Source organism: Pinus tabuliformis, chromosome X (assembly GCF_031772625.1).
Source record: "Pinus tabuliformis cultivar Carrire ecotype Pingquan chromosome X, CPIR1, whole genome shotgun sequence".
Classification (NCBI taxonomy): domain Eukaryota; kingdom Viridiplantae; phylum Streptophyta; class Pinopsida; order Pinales; family Pinaceae; genus Pinus; species Pinus tabuliformis.
In genome coordinates this window covers 251,524,243-251,546,857 of record NC_142308.1, presented here as the reverse complement: position 1 = coordinate 251,546,857, position 22,615 = coordinate 251,524,243, and the positions used below count along the sequence as shown (strand labels likewise).

At 40.6% G+C, this 22,615-nt stretch overlaps 2 pseudogenes; one reads left to right on the top strand and one right to left on the bottom strand.

Annotated features, from left to right (window-relative positions):
• Nucleotides 1-15,899: 15,899 nt before the first annotated feature.
• LOC149139321 (putative pentatricopeptide repeat-containing protein At3g13770, mitochondrial pseudogene) lies at nucleotides 15,900-18,634 on the bottom strand (annotated as a pseudogene).
• A 1,349-nt stretch (nucleotides 18,635-19,983) lies between these two features.
• Nucleotides 19,984-22,369, top strand: LOC149139320 (pentatricopeptide repeat-containing protein At2g13600 pseudogene; annotated as a pseudogene).
• Nucleotides 22,370-22,615: the final 246 nt, after the last annotated feature.

The window sequence follows — 22,615 nt, the reverse complement described above, 5'->3', positions numbered from 1 at the left end:
GCATATCATTCTTTTCTTGAAACCCATGAATGGGATTCTGATCTGGATTTTATCTAGGATAAAGAATGAAAGGTATTACAGACTCATGTGCATGGATGTGCCTATGTTACTTATGCAATGGATCAATAATATTGCTAGAATACATAGACATTGAGGCAATCAGAGAAAACATAACAGTCAAACATGTAAACAAAATAAGTTTAATAAGGAGTTCACCCAATGCTCCTGGGCTACATCTCCTGGTCCAGCCTTTCAGTGGTGGCCTCTCTATTATGTTTTCAAGCAGATTTTTTACAACAATGAGCTCGATTCGAGTCTCACTAACATAATGAAGTCAGTAGGAATGGAGTGCACAGACTCTCCTTACTGAAACTCGACCTTTGAGGGTCACAGTAGTATGACAGGCCTATACCGAGGAGCTTGCTTGAACCTCTCAAGCCTTCAATGGAGTACACAAACTCTCTGACTCTCTTTGGCTCTGTCTGGCTCGATGCTGCCTTCAGGTCAGCTCGGCTTCTACTCTCTGTTCTCTGCTATTGGCTTCTTGTGTCTTTGCATGTGCCCGTTTTCTGCTTCTGTCAGTTCATGGCTTTAAAGCTAGTGTGCTCTTTGACTGCTCGTTTCTGCTTCTCGGCCTTCTGGTTTCCTTTCCTCTGTCCATTCGAATTCCTTTGCTCTGCATCATCATCACTGGGTAACGCCTCGCAGGGAGGTGGCCACCTGTCTTGCTAATGAACTGGGTGTCAAATTCCCTGAATCATACTCGAATGGTCGTTAAATCCGTTTGCTTCAAGATCGCTTGCGAATACAAATCGTTTGCCAACTCATCATCCACGTCGGACGTCAAATCCCCTGTCATCTTGCTTTTCAACCTGTCAAATCCGGTCAGTGATCGAGATGCATCTCCGCTGTCGATCTGGACCCCCCAGATCCTACAGTCGTCCTTCATATCGGGCGGGCAAGTTGCACGATGTTTACCCATCTGATGCGGGCGATTTTCTCTCTCTTCCGCCGGACGCGTGTCGCTCGATGTGTGGCATTGGGCGGGACTCAGTCAAAACTGCTTACCGCCTCAAAGCCTTCCCATATCCTGCCGGTTTTGGGGAATCCCGCGCTACGGAACCGAAACAGTTACTTTTCTGAATTTTATAGCATTTTCGGGTCCGGGGGCTTCGAGGCTTTCCTTCACTGAGGGGGACGCCCTGCGATACGCGATTAGCACTAGCGCTTAGCGCTAATCGCGTATCAGAATCCACCTTTGTTTCCTGAATTAGCCTCTGGTTTTGCCATTTTTTTGCCTTTGTGCTTTACCATGGGCCAACAGTCTGCGCGCTCAACCGAGGGTCCTCGTTGCTCCACTCTGGCCACAACTGCCATTGTCATGAGGATTCCTTCTGATAGCTTCGTTCTTTTCTAGGACTTGAATCTTTAGCATAATTGAAACAGTCATGAAAACTTAGAGAGTTTTTAGGATCCAATTCGGATCACGACCTTCCCACTGAAAAAAAAAATCTTTTGGACCACCAAAAGTTGGTTTTCTTTTAAGCATCAATCAAGTGAGGGTATTGCTTCCTCACTTGTTCAATTTCTATCCATTTTGCACTGCTTGGCTTTGAACCTTTGGGTCCCATCCTGAGGTACTCAACGTCACCTCTGCGTGTAGTCCTTACCTTCTTGTCCAGAACTGCATCTTCCTGCAACTCAATCAAATATTCAGGTAATAGATCATTAATAGAAGGCAATTGACTCTGCTCTTCGGGATCTTCAATTAATGAAGGTTCAGATAGTCTCAAGCTGTCTGCATTAACAATTGAGTAGATGTGCATGTAAGCTGATAGATCAAGGCGAAAAACATTCTCACCAATTTTCTCAAGTATCTTGAAAGGTCCATACCTTATTGGCTTCAGCTTCTTACCTTCACCTTGCATTCTGTCTTTGCTGATATACAGCCAGACTTGGTCACCAACTTGGAAACTATGCTCCATCCAATGCTTGTCATGCCTTACCTTGTACTTGGCTTGGCTCTTTTCCAGCTGTTCCTGTACTGCCTGGTGAATCTCTTGGATTTGTTCAATGAACTTGGTTGCCTTATCCACATCACTGTGTCCATCAACTGCTATGTCTTTACCAAAGACAAAATCCAAGGGAGACCTTGGTGTGAAACCAAAACAGGTCTCGAAAGGAGATCTCTGTGTAGAAGAATGTTTAGCTCGGTTGTAAGCATGTTGCACATAGCATAAATGTTCATCCCAAATTTTGGGATGCTCGCTGCAATAGCCTCTGAGCAACTGGATCACTGTCCTGTTGACCACTTCTATTTGGCTATTTGTTTGCGGATGAAAAGTTGTGCTTTTCTTCAGCCTGGTGTCCGTCAGTTCCCACAAGCTTGACCAAAATTTCCCAACAAATCGCGTATCTCAATCATATATTATGGAAGTGGGTAATCCAAAATGAACCCATACATGCTGAAAGAACATCTTTGTAGTTTGTTCAGCTGTAATCTGTTTGTTACAAGGTATCAAAATACACATTTTGCTGAACCTATCCACAACAACATATAAATAGTCATGACCTTTCCTAGATTTAGGCAGTCCTCCAACAAAGTCCATGGAAACACTTTCCCAAGGATGAGAAGGAACTGGTAGTGGAATGCACAAGCCTAGTTTTCTATTGCTGGGCTTGCTTTTAACGCACATGGTACACCCTCTTACATATCTAGAAACTGTCTCATTCATTTTCGGCCAATAACAAAATCTTTGCAGCTGTGTAACCGTTTTACTTACACCAAAGTGACTTGATATTAGAGAAGTGTGTGCTTCTCGAATTATCTTTACTCTTTCAATTTGTGGAATGCATAGCTTCTCACAATGATACAAGAGTTGGTCCTTAACATGATAATCCAATTCTTCTATTCATTTGCCTTGACTTAAAGTTGCATATACATCTTTAAAATCTATATCTTGAGCATATTGTTCAATGTAGCTTTCATGCAATACTGAATTATGCTTAAGTATAGTAGATGCTTTTATAATTGGTCTAGATAACATATCTGCAACTTTATTCTATATTCCCTTTTTATATCTGATGACTAAATGAAACTGTTGTAGAAAACCCATCCACCTATAGTGTCTTGATTGCTGCAACTTAGTTTGGGAGTGTAGATATTGAAGTGGTTGATGATCAGTATGTATAACTGTCTCTTTTCCCATTAAGTAACGTTTCCACTTTTTCACACTCTGTACTAATGCATACAACTCTTTATCATATGTAGGATAGTTAAATACTGCAGAATTAAATGTCTCAGAATGATAACATATGGGTTTACCGTGCTGCATCAACACTGTTCCCATGGCATAGTCACTGGCATCTATTTCGATCTCAAATGGTCTTTGAAGATCGGGCAGTGCTAGTATTGGTGTTGTACTAATATTTTCTTTCAAGGTTTCGAAGGCTTTCTGCTGTTTGCCTCCCCACTGAAACACCTTGTTCAATCCTGTTAAAACATGTAAGGGAGCTACAATTAAGGAAAAGTTAGAAATAAACTTTCTTCAATATTGTGCTGCTCCTAAGAAGCTTCTAACCTCTGTAGCAGATTTGGGTTTAGGCCATTTTATAATGACTGCAACCTTAGAGGGATCTATATTCAATTCACCACCCCTTACTATATGTCCCAAATAATTCAAAGATGTTTTGCCAAATTCACATTTTGAGAGTTTAATATAAAGTTTTTCTCTTTTCAAAACATCTAGTGTCTGCGTAACATGATTTAAATGTTCTTCCCACATTTTGCTAAATATAAGAATGTCATCCAGATATACAATAACAAAATCATCAAGAAAAGGTCTGAGTACATCATTCATTACTCTCATGAAAGTAGCAAGAGCATTAGTTAAGTCAAAAGGCATAACCAACCACTCATACAATCCCTGCTTTGTTTTGAAAGCAGTCTTCCATGCATCTTGTTCTGCAACTCTGACCTGATGATAGCCAATATGCAAGTCTAACTTGGAAAAATAAACAACTTCCTTTAACTGATCTAATAGATCGTCTATGCGAGGAAGGGGATAACGATTTTTGATCGTTATCTTATTCAGCGCTCGGTAATCAATGCACATTCTCCACGAGCCATCTTTCTTTTTCACCAAAACGATTAGAGACCCACATGGTGATGTGATAGGTCTGATGAACCCCTTCTCGAGCAGCTGATGTACCTGCCTCTTGATTTCTGCATTCTCTAAAGCGGAGAACCTGTACATTCCGATGTTAGGCAATGGAGCATCTTGCTGCAAATTAATATCATGCACTATTTCCTTTTTGGGTGGCAGACCTTTAGGTTCTTGAAACAATACATCATATTCTCAAACAACTTTTTCTAAATTAGCTTGCTGTTTAGCATCACAGCCCTCAAATACATTGGTTTTATCAAGTTTCTTTTCCTTTACAACCATCAGTAAAAATTGTTTGCATGAATTTACAAGTCGTTTCATCTGCCCTAAGTTTATGAGAGTATAATTATTCTTGAGCTTATGAGTTCTTACAATATATTCGATTCCATCTTTAACGCGTAGATACTTGTTCTTAGCTCTATAGAAAATAACTTTTCTATCATACAATTAAGGACTTCCTAAAACAATTCCACATATATCCAAAGGAACTATATCTAACTCAACCTCATTTACAAATGCTGACCCAAAAGAAAACTTAAGTTTATATTGTCTAGTCACTTGTAGCTTTGCTTTATCACATAGCCAACTTAATGGATATGGTTTCTTGTGAGGTGTGGTTAGTAATCCCAACTTCTTTACAATTGCTTCAGAAATTAAATTTACTTGTGAGCCACTATCAAACAAAGTATCAATCTTTTGATGCTTGGAAATAACTCGAATATGAAAAAGCTCACGTCTTTTTCTCTCATTTTCTTCATTATCAGTAGATTGTGCAAAATTACTAGTAGATGCTTCAGAATTTTTACCTTTTATACTTGTGGCTGCGATTGTTGCTTCATCTCCCAAGTTTGACCCCAAATATTTTTGAATAGCTGCAGCAGTCTTCTTCTTCTTGCCCTCGAACTTCTTAGGTTTCAGCTCCGGATGCAGAATCCAGTAGTGTTCATCATCATGCCCATCCTTCTTACAGTGAGTGCATGAGGACTTGTTTTTCTGTACAGTATTTGTCTTTCTCTCTTTCCATTTCTGTTTTCTTTTCTCCTTATTTTTGCTTGCAGTGGGTTGGGATGATCCCCCAACTTCTGGGTTCCCATTCTTACCTCTAGCTTCTAGATGCGTAGCCTGAATGGATACCTCATCTATGCTAGTGGGATTAAACATGAGGATAGTGTGCCTCATGTAGCTGTGTAGACCACCTATGTACTTCAACAGAGTCTCAGGTGAGTCTAAAGAAATTCCTAAAATCAAAGCTCTTTTCCTAAATTCTTGAGTGTAACCTTGTACACTTTGCCCTTTTAGTTGTCGAAGAGTTTGCCAGCTCATCATGGCTTGCTGCATGTAGGCTAGTGGATAGAATTGCTTTTTAATTGCAGAAACAAATTCACTCCAGACAGAAAGAATCTTACCATGTTTCTTCATGTCAACTTGTGTCTTACCTTCCCACCATACCAAGGCAGTGCCTCCGAGGCGTAGGCTGGCTAGCTGAATCTTACTCTTGTCTGAGTCGATGCTCTGCACTCTGCAATAAACATCAATCTGTCTGATCCAATTATCCAGCGTCTCTGCATTCAACTCCCCATCATATATTGGTAAATCAAATTTAACATCTAATTTAACCAAAGATGTCTTCTTTTTATGTTCAGGGCTATTAGGAGGCGTGAGAAATTTTTCTTCTTTCCCTTTGCCTTTGGAGTGATCATGGAGGAGAGATTCTTCTACTCCTCTATCTTGTTTGGAGCTTGATGCATCTTCATCTCTATGTTTCTTATAGTCCCTATACATTTCCTCTTAGAATAGACTCTTCCAATTTCTGGGTTAGTTTCAGCCAATTCTCCTTCTCCTAATTTAAGCTTTGATATAGTTAGCATTCAACAAAAAAATCTAGCACAAGCTTGTCTAACCTTAATAACTCTAAGCTCTGATACCACTTGATCTGGAATTTATCCAGGATAAAGAATGAAAGGTATTATAGACTCATGTGCATGGAATACATAGACATTGAGGCAATCAGAGAAAACATAACAGTCAAACATGTAAACAAAACAAGTTTAATAAGGAGTTCACCCAATGCTCCTGGGCTACGTCTCCTGGTCCAGCCTTTCAGTGGTGGCCTCTCTATTATGTTTTCAAGTAGAGTTTTACAACAGTGAGCTCGATTTGAGTCTCAATAACAAAATGAAGTCAGTAGGAATGGAGTGTACAGACTCTCCTTACTGAAACTCGACCTCTGAGGGTCACAGTAGTATGACAGGCCTATACCGAGGAGCTTGCTTGAACCTCTCAAGCCTTCAATGGAGTACACATACTCTCTGACTCCCTCTGGCTCTGTCTAGCTTGATGCTGCCCTTCAGGTCAGCTCGGCTTCTATTCTCTGTTCTTTGCTATTGGCTTCTTGCGTCTCTCTATGTACCCGTTCTCTGCTTCTGTCAGTTCATGGCTTTAAATCCAGTCTGCTCTTTGACTGCTCGTTTCCGCTTCTCGACCTTCTGGTTTCCTTTCCTATGTCCGTTCAAATTCCTCTGCTCTGCGTCATCATCACTGGGTAACGCCTCGCAGGGAGGTGGCCACCTGTCTTGCTAACGAATTGGGTGTCAAATTCCCTGAATCATACTCGAATGGTCGTTAAATCAGTTTGCTTCAAGATTTCTCGCGAATACGAATCGTTTGCCAACTCATCATCCCATGTCGGATGTTAAATCCCCTGTCATCTTGCTTTTCGACCTGTCAAATCCGGTCAGTCATCGGGATGCATCTCCACCGTCGATCTGGACCCCCCAGATCCTACGATTGTCCTTCATATCGGGCGGACAAGTTGCACGACGTTTACCCATCTGATGCGGGGGTTTTCTCTCTCTTCCGCCAGACGCGTGTTGCTCGATGTGTGGCATCAGGTGGGACTCAGTCAAAACTGCTTACCGCCTCGAAGCCTTTCGATATCCTACTGGTTTTGGGGAATCTCGCGCTACGGAACCGAAACAGTTACTTTTCCGAATTTTATAGCATTTTCGGGTCTGGGCGCTTCGGGGCTTTCCTTCACTGAGGGGGATGCCCTGCGATAATCGTGTATCAGAATCCACCTCTGTTTCCTGAAATAGCCTCCGGTTTTGCCAGTTTTGTGCTTTTGCACTTTACCATGGGCCAACAGTCTGTGCGCTCGACCGAGGGTCCTCGTTGCTCTGCTCTGGCCACAACTGCCATTTTCATGAGGATTCCTTCTGATAGCTTCGATCTTTTCTAGGACTTGAATCTTTTAGTATAATTGAAACAATCATGAAAACTTAGAGAGTTTTTAGGATCCAATTTGGATCAAATTGCCAATGAGACATATGGTTTGGTCCATGAACCTTCTTTTGAAGATTCTATCATAGGATCTTAAAGATCCTTTCCTTGCAAATGCTTCCTTTCTTTTGATGATGTAGGTCTTCTAAGATTCTTATCATGATCAATTTTCTTTCATCATGTATGAGGTCTATACTAGGTATGCTTCTTCTACATGAATATCTTGAGCTATATCTGCCATGCTCCTATATTCTAGAATATATTTCTACTTATGCATTTTTGTTCTTATCATAAATGCTACATCTACATGAGTGTCTAAAACTCTATGTACATCATGCTGCTAGATTCTAGAGGATGTTTCTAGCCATGCAATTTTAATTTATTCCTACATGCTCTTATTCTACTCAAAACTTTGAAAGAAGTCTATAAGTAAAGAGTTTGACCTAGTCATAGTAGAGATCTGGAGGATCTTCCTTCTTTTGCTTCTTTCCTTCTTCTTTCACCTCTTGAGTCAAGTGAGCTTCTTCCCTCTTCCTTTTGTTATTGTTGTCCTTCTTAAGCTTAGGGAAATTCCTTTTGTAATGTCCATATTCCTGGCATTCAAAGCATTGGATCTTGGACATGTTTTTGTTGTTTGTTCTTCGTGGACCAAACTTGCCAAGTTTACCCTTTCTTTTGACCATGGTAGCAAATGCTTGCTCCTTTGATCCCACATTTTCTTTTGCCTTAAGGCTGGTTTCCTCTGTTCTGCATAGAGACCACATTTCATTGAGAGTGATTGCTTCCTTCTTGGCATATATTCTTGATGTGAAGTTTCTCCACTCTTCAAGTAGAGCATTGAGTACTACAATTGTCATCTCTCTGTCAAACATGACTTCCCCAAGCTCTTGAAGTTGATCTCTCATTTAAGATATTTTCATGAAGTAGAGAGCTATTCCTTCCTTTGTTATTATCTTCATCTTGTATAATTCATTCCTCAGAGATATTACTTCTCCGGTTGTGGATATCGAGAATAGCTCTACTAGCTTATCATAGATTTCTTTCGATGTCTCAAATTTGGAGACATAAGGAATGAGAGAATCTTTGATTGATTATATTAGAATCCTTTGAGCTCTTTTCTCATCCTTATTGTACTTGGCTAAGGCTTGAGTCCGTTCCTTAGCAGGGATAGTGATATTCCCTTTGACATGTTCTAGAGTTCATTCTCCTTGAGTAGTAGACCAGTCCTCTTCTTCCATGTAAGAAAGTTATTGGTTCCTACCAATTTATTGCTTTCCTTGCAAAAAGACATTGATATATATTCAGAAAGGGACATGTACTTGATAGGTTTTGAGGTGTAATGGATTTTCTTCCTCCTTGAAGACTTGATGACTTGTCTTCCCGAGATCTTGATGTTCTTCAAGTTGCCTTCTCCAAGTGGACTTGCTTGGTGATGATGTTTGCTTGAAGACTTGTAGCTTGATGTAGGTCTTGCTTCAATCTTCTCTTCTTTGCAGGTGCCTTTTATATAAGGCTCTTCTTCTAGATTTGCAGACCTCCTTGATGAATGATGGATTGTAGACCCTTCTTGTCCTTGAAGTGATTGAGACTTCTAGGCTTGATGCTTCAACTTTGTAGATGCTTCCCCTTGATGAGTGTTCTTGAGTTGCCCTATCCTTGATGTGTCACCTTAGCTCTGATTCCATGTTGAAGAATCTAGGGCAAAGTAGTGTAGTGTGATTCTTCGTTACTTGATAACAATTTGTGGAGTCTTTTTATTTTTCTTGTTAGCTTATGCTTCTTCTTTCTTCTTATTAGTGCATATGTGTGTACTTCATCAAACTGCTATCAAAACATAAAAACAAGAACACAAGATGTTGGCTCTCTACCAGGGCCAAAACCTCTCCACTCTTGAGAGGAAAACCCTTTGTAAGTTTTCTCTTATTGAAGCTTCTATTGATCAATGCCAAACCCTAGACCCTTGACAAGGAGATCCTCCAAGCACAAGTCAAGTCTTCACTCCTTTCTGCACCATATACTCCGACACTTCTTCCGACACTTCGTCCTCCTTCCTCTGGCACTTCGTTCTTCTTTCAACTTGTTAGTAACCTTGTTGCTCTTGCTCTAGAGAAGATACTATTGATGAGACCCTTCTTCTTATGATGGTTCCTTTCTTCTATCCACAAATCAACTAACTTGGATGACTGTAATGTAGGGCTGTTATGACTGCATAAAGGGATCTGATTCTCGCACGTGTGACTATTTTCTACCCTAGAAAACATTTCCTTCTTCCTTCGTTTGTGAGGGCTTCTCCTTCGCTCTTAGAGGGAGGCCTTGTAGACCTCAACTTTTAACCCAAACAATGATAAGGATTGAACTGAAGTATTACTATTGTTGTAGCCGCAGATAAACTTCTTCCTTCGCACGTGTGGCTGTATATGACCCTAAGAACAACCTTCCAATCTTCGATTTTGTCTTCCCTTCCTCGCTGCACTAGAGGCTCCCTTACCTTCTTTCTCGACTTGTCTTCTTCGCTTATTTCAGAGCTTGCGTTGTCTTCTTTATGAGGGAGTGGACAACCTCTATATATAGAGGACTGTCCCTCCTCTAGGCCGACATGTAGGCCGACTAGTTCACTGTTTTGTAGGCCGACTAGAAGAGTAGATTTCAGATAGTTTCGTGGTGGTGCAACATGCTTGAAGGAGCTTCTTGATGGTGCCATGATGATGCCTTAGCTTAGGAGGAGACTTGACTTTGCTTGGAGGTATTCTCTTGACTTTAATACATATTTATACAAGGTGTAACATGCCTTTAAGGTCTTCAACCTTTTTCTTTTGACTATTTGATTTTCCTATAGCACTTTAAATAGTACTAGACCTATTTCAATGAGCAAGAAACTCATTGACAGATATTATAAAATTAATATTTCTTTTTTTGAATAAATACAAATATCAAAAGTACATTTATGAAGACCGAACCTAGTTACAATTCCTTCAACAAAATCTACACCCAAGATTAAATCTCTTCCTCTAAATTCTTGTGTGTAACTTTGAACACTCTGACCTTTAGCTTGTCTAAAATTTTGCCAATCCATAATTGCCTTTTGCATGTAAGCTAATGGATAAAATTGCCTTCTTAATGCAACTACAAAATCATTCCAAGAAGAGATAATTTTACCACTTTTCTTCAAGTCTTCTTGAGTTCTAGCCTCCCACCAAATGAGAGCTGCACTTTCCAAACGAAGAGAAGCAAGCTGGATCTTGGTCACATCATCCTTAATCCTTTGAATCCTACAATAGACTTCAATCTGACGAACCCAATTATCCAACTTTTCAACATTTACTTCCCCATTATACATAGGCAATTCAAACTTGACATCAAGCTTTAACAAAGGAGACTTAGCATTTCCTTTTGGAGATCTTGGAGGAGTATGTGAAGGAGGTGAGGATGGAGGTAAAGATTGAGGTGGAGGCTTGCTCCCATCACCACCATTACCTTTTGGTTGATTTGAACTCTCTCCATGCAACCTTGTTGTCCTCTCTTCATATAAAACTTTCACCATTTCAGACATGTCATAGAAAGCCTTTCTGAAATCTCTCTCATCCTCAAACATCATCTCATGTCCTTCTTCATGTGCCATGACTGGTGGAGTTTGAGGAGTTTGTGACCTCCTTGAACCAATTTGAGGATTTGGTTCTTCAAGCACTCCTCCTCTTTTCAACTTTAACCTTGTAAGCATCATAAAACACTTGCAAACATAATCAAACCTTCAAAATAACCATGCTCTGATACCAAACTGATCTGAAATTAAAAACTTGAAGGTTTCTTAAAAAATTGCAAGCAAGTTTATGTCTTGTGGGCAATGGATCAAGTTGAAAAAGTACATAAACTTAATGTTTTTAAACTCAGTTTGTAGAAATAAAACAGAGAAAAATGAACCATGAACAACAACACAAAACAACAATTTGATAACGGAGTTCACCCCTCCTGGGCTACGTCTCCGGGTCCAGCTTCCAATGTTGGGCCTCTTCAATTATATGCTCAAATCTGAAATTACATTAGTTTACAGTGCTCAAATTGCAAAAATAGTGCTGCCAATGGATTCAGAATGCTAAAAAACCCCCATCTAGGCTCTTCTTGAGCTCAAAAAGGTTAAAAAATGAGCAATATATGCCTCCTTGAACAAATTCTGCTAACTGTTCTACAAATATGCAATTCTGGCTAATCATCCTACGAATTCCGCCTTTCCACTGGCCGTCGAGCAACAAATTCGCCTGGGATCGACGGGATTCCTGTCGAAAAAGTTGCAAATTGTCGCCTAGTTAAAGGCGCCAATAACCCTTAAGCGTCAGGTCAGGGTCATATTGCTTCCATGTGGCCAGGGGTCGGGCTAACGCTCACCCCCGCCACTTTTCTCTCTCCTCTCTTGGCTTATGGTTATATGATAGGTCATGGGACAGGGGCCGACGTGGCCATGTGCCATCCGATCCGCCCCCTCTGTTGCTGGTTCTAGTCACATTACACCAATAAGATAGGGGATAGGGGATAGGGCCAAGTGCCTCGCCCCTCCCGCCACCGGTCAACCGACAAGACTTTAAATAAAATTGTTGAATATAATATAATAAATTCAATTGCGTGGTCTGTTGGTTAAGCCATTGGTTCATTCGTATGAGGTCTTGTGTTCAACTCCAACGGGGTCAAACAATCACAACTAACCCATTTTGGCCTCTCTCAGAGTGCCACGTGGGATTGGGCCACGTGTCACTCTGTGATTGGCCCATACCATGTACCCTCAACCAATAAAAATGCACCAACCAGTCCTGTACAGTACTGCCATGTGGCAGTATGGGATTGGTCTTTACCGCTCATTGTGCATGCCCAGTCAGATGCTGATGTCAACATATGGTCTGCCCAATCAGTAGCCCAGTCAACCCTGCTGCTTGACTTTTTCGTTGTTTGGCCAAAACTTCAGAACACGATATCTTGAGCATACGATGTCGGTTTGAGGCGATTCAAGTGGCGTTGGATTCAGAACAATGAGCACTACAATCTGGAACTGGTTCCGGTTGATTTCGAGCACTTTCAATTTTGAGCATTTTTCTAATCCCCTGGATCACCATCTAGCGATTGGAGCAAAAATATCCTCATAGGCCACTCTCTCTTTCTCAGAGAACCATCTTGCCACAAACTTTGCTTTGTACTTCTCAATGCTGCCATCTATAGCGTGAGCCATCGCCTTGGTAGTCTCCACAATTCTTCCTTTCTTGAAAACTCCACTCAAGAGGCCATGGAAGAAAGAAATTACAAGGAAGCCAAAAATACAACCACAAGAGGGTGACCAAAAAACAAAGAAAATAGTAATAATTAAGGGAGAAAAATATGAAGTACTTATCTTTTGATTAAGGAAGAAACTGCTGAGGGTTGTAGGGAACAATCAACTCCCTCTTGATCCTTGCCTCCTTGCAGAAGTCAGTGAATTCCATCTGCAATTTCATTAAGCTTAGATTCCTTTGTCTTCTTCCGTGGTGGGTGATCATCTTCGTTAATACATCAATTGCTGATGCATGCTGATTTCCTTTCCTTTTCCTTGCATGAGCTACTAGGGCTTGCATTTCTTCATCTTGCGGATTTTGTAAGCTATTTCTAGACAACAATCAAGCCTCCTATTGGACACAACCAGTCCATAGCTTATCAAACTTGGGCAGTTTCTCTCGTGCACAAATTCCCTAAATTAAATGGCTTCCATGAGAAAGGGAATCCATTGAGAGTCACTGTAACAAGCCCATCTCTGATCTAGGAGACTCTCATAAGATACGAGACAACAAAATTTGATCTAGTCATCAAGGAGATGATTTCTCAAGGTTAGCTTCCTGTTAGTGTTGTTGTTCTCATTCTACCAGAGCATCATATACTTCCTCTTCAATGCAACAACATTAGGAATCAAGTGCTCCTTGATGGAATCTACCAAGATTCTCTTAGCCTTATACTTAACTTTCTCCTCAGCTCCTTTTGGTTCTAGAATGACTCCCTTCTGAAGATTTGTAGCACAATCCAACCGTCTTTCATTCTGAGACTTGATGCTACTTGGTAAGAGATCTAAAAACCAGTCAAGCTGTTGAACACTTGTCGCTTCGGCTGATTTCAATGGCTGCTCTTTCGACCTTGCTCTGATTCCATGTTGAATTTTCTACAAGGTAAGTAGTAGAAAACAATTTTCTAATCTAATAATTACTACCTAATGATCTTCAATCAATTTATCTCAGGCTATTGATATCATTGAACAATTATACACAGAAAATATCAACAACAAATGTAGTGGAAATGATAAATGCTACAGAAATAGAAAGACAAACATGCACAATAGAGACAATATTTTTACCCCGGGAAACCCAATAACTTTTCTTTAAGAGAAATTATTCATTAACAAGGTTTACAAATCAACATTTTGTCTAGAAATCTCTGCCAATAATCCAAGTCAATTAATGGTCAAACCCATACTAGTCAACCTTGGTTAACTCTGTTAGAAATCAGGCCCTACGGCCCCTCTAACTCGGCTTCCTTCATGCTCAGCTCCTTGCTGTCCCCTTCCACACGAGAATAGTCCTTGCTCTTTGTTCGACTATCCAAGAGACCTCATAAAAATGAAGAAGAAACTTGCTTGGTGTTGAAAGTAAGATGTCACATCATCTATATATACTAAGTCGAATGGGGGTAAATTAACCCAATGGACACACACTTCATGAGCTGGGCCGACTGGGTGCCTCAAAAATAAATTTTTATTTCAATTTTCTTAGGCTGACTTGGAGACCTCTTTGGCATGCGGGAATACCTCCCGATGCTACACAAAAATCAACAACATTAGCATTTAAGATTCAAATAATGATGAGAGGAATCACATCGTTGATGAAGAAGTGAGACAATGGTAATGTGTCAACATAGAGAAAAACCACGTGCACAAGGATGAACACCAAGATACAAGGAATGATGTGGACAACGAAATAAGAACAATGGGGCAGTCAATGCAAGATATGAGATGAATTGGTGTCATCATGCATTTTAGAATGTGGAGTGAGAGCAGCTATGGCTTCAAATGGCAGTAGTCATTAATCGTTTCAAAAAGTTACCAGATACCATTATGAACAGAACAACAGGCATAGAGGGATGTGTAGAATGAGATGTTAGAAGGAAAATACAGATAGCAGAACCTTGAAGAAAAGGAGGTTGAGATGGAATCGACAAGGATTAGAAGCCTTGTGTGTCATTGCCATGGCTCTCACCTTGTCAATGTGTTGAGTGTACTCTAAGGATGAAAGCTGTTTGCCATGGCCAAAGGCCTGACATGGTAGCAAGAGGATGTGAGGGAGACAGCTGAAGCCATTGCCAGTCAGCAAACACAGTTATAATATTTTAGTGGAAGAGATAGCATAGGAGAAAGCACTCAAGTGCGATGATATTTTGTAGTTGCACACAATGGGGCTTAACAAATTACTATGCCTAATTCTTGCATATTGATTTTGATGTCACCATGACTGGATACTGGAGCCTGCATGAGAAAATCTCGGTGCAAATAAGATTATGAGCATGGTTCTCTGTGTGTCTATGTCTTTGATAGGATGAGAATTATCTTTGCATTTGAATATTCGTGCATTTGTGTGTAAGAGGAATCTCAGTGGGAGAGTGCGCTGGACATTGTTGAGAGACAAACCTTGAGAGTATCTGAGGGTTATTATTTATGTGCTAACAGTTTGTTGCAGACCTGATTGGTACAGAATTACTGCCAGCAAGACACTGAAGTTGCAAGCCAAGCACAGTGCTGTGAGAGTTAATTTCGTTGAAGAAAAGGACATTGAGTTTTCTGGGCCCACCAAGGCCTGTTGTGTATTCTGATTGAGGGACCTGCTGGTCCATCTGCATCATAATATCACTGTAATTTTAAAATGTTTGCAATTTTAGTGTAAATGTGTAACTACTACCTATACAGAAAATGTTACTGCCGAATATTGATCTTATTCAAATGATATGTTATGAAATAGGCGCCAATCCCTTGCAGTAGGCCTATCCCTATTTAAGGCCAACACCTTCTAGGAATGTCACAAGCTAATTTTCTACTTTTAATGCCTTCTTCGTGTTTTCCTCAGGGAGTATTGCCTCATTAAATATTAGAAGATCTGGACTTTCTCACATTGCTCCTTTCTTATTACTATATCGACAGGGAATACGAATAACCCTAAGACATGTGACACATGTATTGAGTACTGAAAGACTATATTCATCTATTGCTTTCTGAAAACAACCTGGGATGCTAAGAGAAGTTTTACACAAGATTCCACCAAGCAACTCGCAACTCTGTTAAGATATTCCCATTTTTTCAACTAAGTCATGATGTACTTTCTGGATTTCACAAATTAATTTTGTAATTTAATTTATATAAGATTTCGTTTTGGAGATAAGAACCTCTACAAAGCACAACATGGGTGATTTGCTTTGTAAATAAAGTTAGCCCTAAGATTCTTTTCAAGAAGGCAATATGTAAAAGAATTTACATGTTTGATGCTAGCTTCCTTTGCATCACCAATAGTCACCACAAGAACACAGGCCATCCTTGAAATGATGAAAGCGATTAGCATCTCTTACAGTAATCTCTCGCCTGGCAATTTGAGAAATAAATTTGATAGAAATATGGCAGTCATGACACACACGAATGTTCTTCACAATTTGAAGAGGTGCCCCTGTTACAGTGCTGATAAGCCCAAAAGCAATGGCCAGCTTCTCACTGTGGTGATATAGGTGGTATTCCTTATCCTCCTCCTCAACGTCATGCAATACATACTTCATGTCAGGCACATAGCCTGCATCTTTCATCTTCATAGCAAGCTTCTCCAAGGATTCATATATTTCTGACATTTGTGGATGTGATCTGTCCCCTGCAGTGAAGGTATGCACCTTGTTCTTAACCTCAATCCAGCTCCAACCTGGCTTCTTTTGTACTCCCCTATCTTTCATTAGCTTTCTCACCCTTGCTACATCATCCCACCTTCCAGTCTCGGCATAAATATTTGATAAAAGCACATATGTTGCAGGATTCAGTGGCTCCAACTCAAAAAGATATTCAGAGGCACACACTGCAAGTTTCACATTACCATGCACTCTGCAGGCACCAAGCAATGCCCCCCACACGTGGGCATCAGGCTCGAAAGGCATGTTGTTGATAAAGATCTCTGCCTCTTCCATGCGTCCAGAGCGGCCAAGAAGGTCTATCATGCAAGCATAGTGCTCTGCTCTTGGTGCGATGCAATAATCATGACTCATGGAACCAAAATAATGATAGCCTGCATCTACTAAGCCAGAATGACTGCATGCATTAAGGATGCCAACAAATGTAACATGGTCTGGTTTTCTGCCAGCCTGTAGCATCTGCTCATATAACTCAAGGGCCTTATTTCCATGCCCATGCTGAGCATAACCAACAATCATAGCAGTCCATGACACCCCATCTCGTTCAGGCATTCGTCCAAATGCCTGAAGTGCATCAGCAATGCTCCCACATTTTGCATACATTGTAATGACTGTGTTACCCACACATACATGTGACTCTAGTTGAACTTTGATGAGATGGGCATGGATTTGTTTACCTTGTTCAAGAGCTGCTAGGCTTGCACATGCACTTAGAACAGTGGCAAAAGTGAACTGATCCGGTCTGATGCTTCCCAATTGCATCTGGCAAAACAATTCCAATGCTTTCTCATCGTGCCCATTCTGTACATATCCTGCCATCATGGCAGTCCAGGAGACTACATTACATTGATGCATTTTGTCAAACACTTTATGTGCATCCTCCATGCTCCCACATTTGTTATATACATCAACAAGGGCACTCCCCACAAAGACATTGAACTCAAAACCACTTTTCTGAATGTGCAGATGAACCTGCGTGGCCTGGTCCAAAGAAGACATGGTCACACAGGTTTTAAGAATGCTAGCGAAAGTGAACTGGTTTGGCTTTGTCCCTGTCTGTAACATCTGTTTGAAGAGTTGTAGGGCTTCCTTGCCAAATCCATGTTGGGAAGACCCTGTAATCATGGTAGTCCATGAGACAGTATCTCGTTCAGGCATTTCATCAAACAGAATGCGTGCAATGCCAATGCTTCCATGTTTGACATAGCCTTCTAACATCAAATTCCACGAGAACAGGTTTCGCAGAGGCATTATGTCAAACAAATAGCGAGCGCGTTCCAGATTCCCAGAATTTGCATATCCCGAGAGCAGAGAATTCCATGAGAATACAGTTCTCACGGGCATTTTGTCAAACACTAGGAGTGCATCGACAATACTCCCACATTTAGCATACAAATTGACGAGACTATTTTGTATGAAGAGTTGGGGTTGAAATCCAGTGACATTCATGTGCGCATGGATCAGCTTTCCCTCTACCAGGGATTTTGACTCGGCGTACCCCTGCAAGAGACGGGCATAGACGTTGGCGTCTGCCTTAAAGGCCATAACTCGCAATTTCGTTGTGTCTGTATTGAAACTATGGTTTCCCCTATGTTCCCCAGGGATTTCACAAAGGGTATTACTGATGCCACGTTGCCCGGCACGGTGACGTTGATTCCAACGAGCATATTGAGGACGCTTGATCATGAATGTCTTCTGGATATATACATGTATATTGTTGTTATGCACCTCGTATATTCACGGTATGCCGTTTGCAATGTCCGGAAGAGGAGTGCGAGTTTTGGTGGATTCCAGAGAATTTTATATCTCTTAGTACCAAACTATCGGATGTAAAAAACGATGACATTAGCTTGATCTAGCATTAGAATTAAATCTGTCAATATCCAGCGATACTCTCAATCTCAGTAACGTTGGAAAGCTGTAAAAACAGGCATTATTGATGCTCTCATTCACACTTCCAAACCAAGAACTGGCCCGGTTTGCATTGGCTGTATGGACAATAATTCAAGATGGAAAATTGGCAATAATAGATCGTGTTTAAGAAAGGGGCTGGATTTGGCTTCTTTTAAATTTGCATTCACCTGAATTTGGCGATTTCCATCGAAATTGTTTGCAACTGCCTTAAATAAAAGGGAGTTTCGCACCTGTTAATAATAATATGTAGAGTTTTGTGAAACGGGGATCCACTGACGAAGGTTTGGATACGTGTAATTTGTTACTAACCCATTTTCTAATTGTTAGGAATATGAGATTACTCCCACTCTCCCAGTGCAGTACGATAATGGGCAGATATTTTCCTTTTCTTTTAGCGGGAAGCGAAAAGCTACATTGGTCATATTTAAGAATGAGACGAAAAGGTTAATTTTTTTTTGAAACTGTAAATATTAAAGGCATAAATGTAAGTGTGACAAGCGTTTTTTAAACTGTTGAATCTTCAAGTATGATGGGAAATGGAATCCTACAATCTCAATGAATATCATTGACAATTAGGTCATCGCTTTCAATAAAAGTAAATTGAAAAGGATCAAATCGTTGACCTGTTACTCTGCACCATTTACAATTACATGTTAAATAAGGAAGGTCAAAGAACTAGCCGAGTTGTACTGTTTTTCTCACCAGGAGAAACTTATTACTTTCGTAGACCTCGTAGTGATCAGTATCTTCAAGTAGACCTCGAATTGAACGGTATCTTCAAGTTGTTCAGTGTGAGAGCTGCCCTTCTCTGTACTCATTAACCCGGCAAATACACAATGGAATTTTCAATCGAGTGTCCCACTTGGTGTCCAATAACCCCACGACAAGCTTAGGGGAAACACGATGAAGTGCCTTCGCAGTGTGTAATCCAGCAACACCTCAACGGGGTTAGGGAAACTATCATGGGAATATACATAACTCTGGAGGCTAGCAACCTCTATTAGGGGATAGTTTGAGGACAGTTCAGCCTTTTCTAAGAATGGGTTTTTGCGGGATGTTTAAAAGGCAATGAAGTGTCCCTATCAGCATATGATTATGGTGTATTGTAGTTTATTGTTACGAAAACTAATTCTCTGAACCAATGTGAGATAGGTTATAATATTTTTGCCATTTGCTGATAACAAGATTATATGATTATGTTTGGCCAAACATTATATTGTTTATGACAGTATTCGCAATGAGATGAAGTTTTGTGTCCTTCATTCTATAAGAAGTTGTATCAGTATAAGAACTCGTTCCATTGCTTTTAGTACTAGTACTTCTAATTGTTTTTCTTACAGCAATGCAGACAGAGATAGGTATGCTCATCTTCTGCACAAATGTGCCAACATTAAATCCCTGGCAGAGGGAAAGCAGATTCATACTCATCTCCTCAAGACAGCTCTTCAGCAAGACGTATTTCTAGGAAATCACCTCATAAACATGTATTCTAAGTGCGGGGTAATGGAGGAAGCATGCACTTTTTTTGGCAAAATGCAGAAGGCAAATGTCCTCTCTTGGAATACTATGATTTCAGGGTACACCAGTATGGGTTCCCTAACGGATGCAGAGCAACTGTTTGACAAAATGCCCGACCGAGACCTCGTTTCTTGGAATGCTATGTTGGCTGGATATTCACGGTATGGAGGCGGGGACAAAGCCTGGAGACTGTTTTATCAAATGAAGTTGGCGGGCACTACCCCGGATCAGTTCACCTACTCCACTGTTCTTACTTGGTGTGCTAACTCACCAACGTTTAAACAGGGCAAGCAGATCCATTCACAGGTTATACAAACTGGATTTGAATCAAATGTTTATGTGAGTAGTGCACTTGTTGATATGTATTCTAAATGCAGGAACATAGAGGATGCACACCAAGTATTCCAGGAAATGACTGAAAAAAACCTTGTCTCGTGGAATGCCATGATTGCAGGATTTGCCAGATGCGGAAGAATTCAAGACGCACGCCGAGTGTTCAACGAAATGCCTGTAAAGAGCGATGTCTCATGGAGTGCCATGATCGCAGGATATGCGCAGAATGGCAATGGTCGGCATGCCGTGGATTTGTTCTCTCAAATGCTTTGGACAAGCCTGAAACCAAATGAGTTTGCATATGCCAGCGTTGTCAATGCCTGTACAATGTTACCAATACAACTGGGTAAGCAAATCCATGCCTTGGTGATCAGAAGTGGATTTGATTCACATTTATCAGTTACCAATGCCCTTATCACTATGTACGGAAAGGAGGTGAATATAGCCGATGCATGCAAAGTGTTTGGAGAAATGCCTGAACGTAATGATGTTTCATGGAATGCTATGATTGCCGCATATGCCCAACAAAGGCTTGGCGAGGAAGCTCTCCAACTCTTCGGACAAATGTTAGTGCTGGGCATCAGAGTAGACGAGTTCACTATTGCTAGCATACTCAGTGTGTGTGCTTGCTTATTAGCACTGCAACTAGGCAAACAACTTCATGCCTACATTATTAAATCTGGCCTTGAGCCACATGACGGTAACGCTGTTGTTGACATGTATGCTAAATGTATGTGTCTTGAGGATGCACGCAAAGTATTTGACAGAATGAACAACGCCAATGTAATTTCGTGGAATGCAATGATTGTAGGCTGCAGTGTGAATGACCAGAGTGAAGAGGCCCTGAAGTTGTTTTGCCAAATGGAAAGGGAAGGCAGGCAGCCAGATGAAGTCACCTTTGCAGCTGTTATGAGTGCTTGTGCTAGTTTAGCGGCTCTGGAACTTGGCAAACAGATCCATGTGGACATATTTAGGACTGGAATGGATTCGTTTGTTTGTGTGTCTAATTCCCTTGTTACCATGTATGCTAAATGTGGGATATTAGATGATGCACGTAGGGTGTTTGATACAATGCTGGACAAAGATGTGGTTTCATGGAATGCAATAATTGCAGGATATGCCCAACATGGATATGGTAAGGCAGCCCAACAACTCTTTGAACAGATGTTACATGTGGGAATAAAACCTGATTGCATTAGCTTCACTGGTGTTCTTTCTGCATGCAGCTATGCAGGTTTGATAGATGAAGGTTACTATTACTTTAATTCCATGTCTCAAGACCATTCTATAATGCCGGAAATTGAGCACTATGCATGTATGATTGATCTTCTAGGACGGGCTGGACATCTTGAGGCAGCAAAGCTCTTCATTGACAAAATGCCATTTGAACCTGATGCTGTTTTGTGGGCAACTTTATTGAATGCCAGTAGAATTTATGGCAATGCAGAACTCGGACAGCATGCTGCCGAATGCCTGTATAAGTTGGAACCAAAGAACCCTTCAACATATATACTTCTTTCAAACATCTATGCTGTATCTGCCAGATGGGATGATGTTGCAAGGTTAAGAAAGATGATGAAAGACAAGGGTGTTAAGAAAGAACCAGGATGCAGCTGGATTGAAGTTGGGCATCAAGTGCATGCATTTATGGTAGGAGACAGATCACACCCACAAACAGAGGAGATCTATGCAACATTGGAGAGACTGGCTTGTCAAATGAGGGATGTTGGCTACATACCTGATACAAGTTTTGTTCTCCAGGGCATGGAGGAGCAATAAGAAGCATATTCTTTCTAACCACACTGAGAAGCCAACCGTTGATTTTGAGTTTATCAGCACGACCTTGGATAACTTGTCAAAATGTTGTCAATAAACTCGTGTGCAGCAATCTTTTCAATACTGCTAAGCTCATATCCATGATTAATGGACAACATACTGATGCCAGAGATGCCAATCAATCCCATTATTAGAAGGAATGACTTTGCTCTTCAAGAAATTATTGCTGACATCCAGTACACTAAACAATGAACAGAAACTGGTTATATTCAACAGAACTTGTAATTTGTAAATTAGTTAGCCAAGTAGCGTTCTATATTCTGGTTTGTTATGACTTTCATGTGTTTGAGAGGGATTATCATTCTCACAGAAAACCCAATAAAACCTTGACAGGGTCTCACGTAGACCATGCAAATGGGTGAATACAATATGAGGCAGTTTAAAGTATTTGTGGGCCAATCATATTGATATTGCCAATATCAACAAGACCCCCTGTTAGCATGTCCCTACCTTGAATATGTTTATGAAGGCATACTTGTATTGTAGAAATCACTATTTGAAAGATTGCCACTTACCCCTGCTTGAAAGGCAATACAATAAACCAATAACTACCATCCAGTTACTATTCAAAGAAAATTTACCAAAAACATCATATATCTTGGCTTCAATGAAGGGCAGAAAATACTTATAAAGTA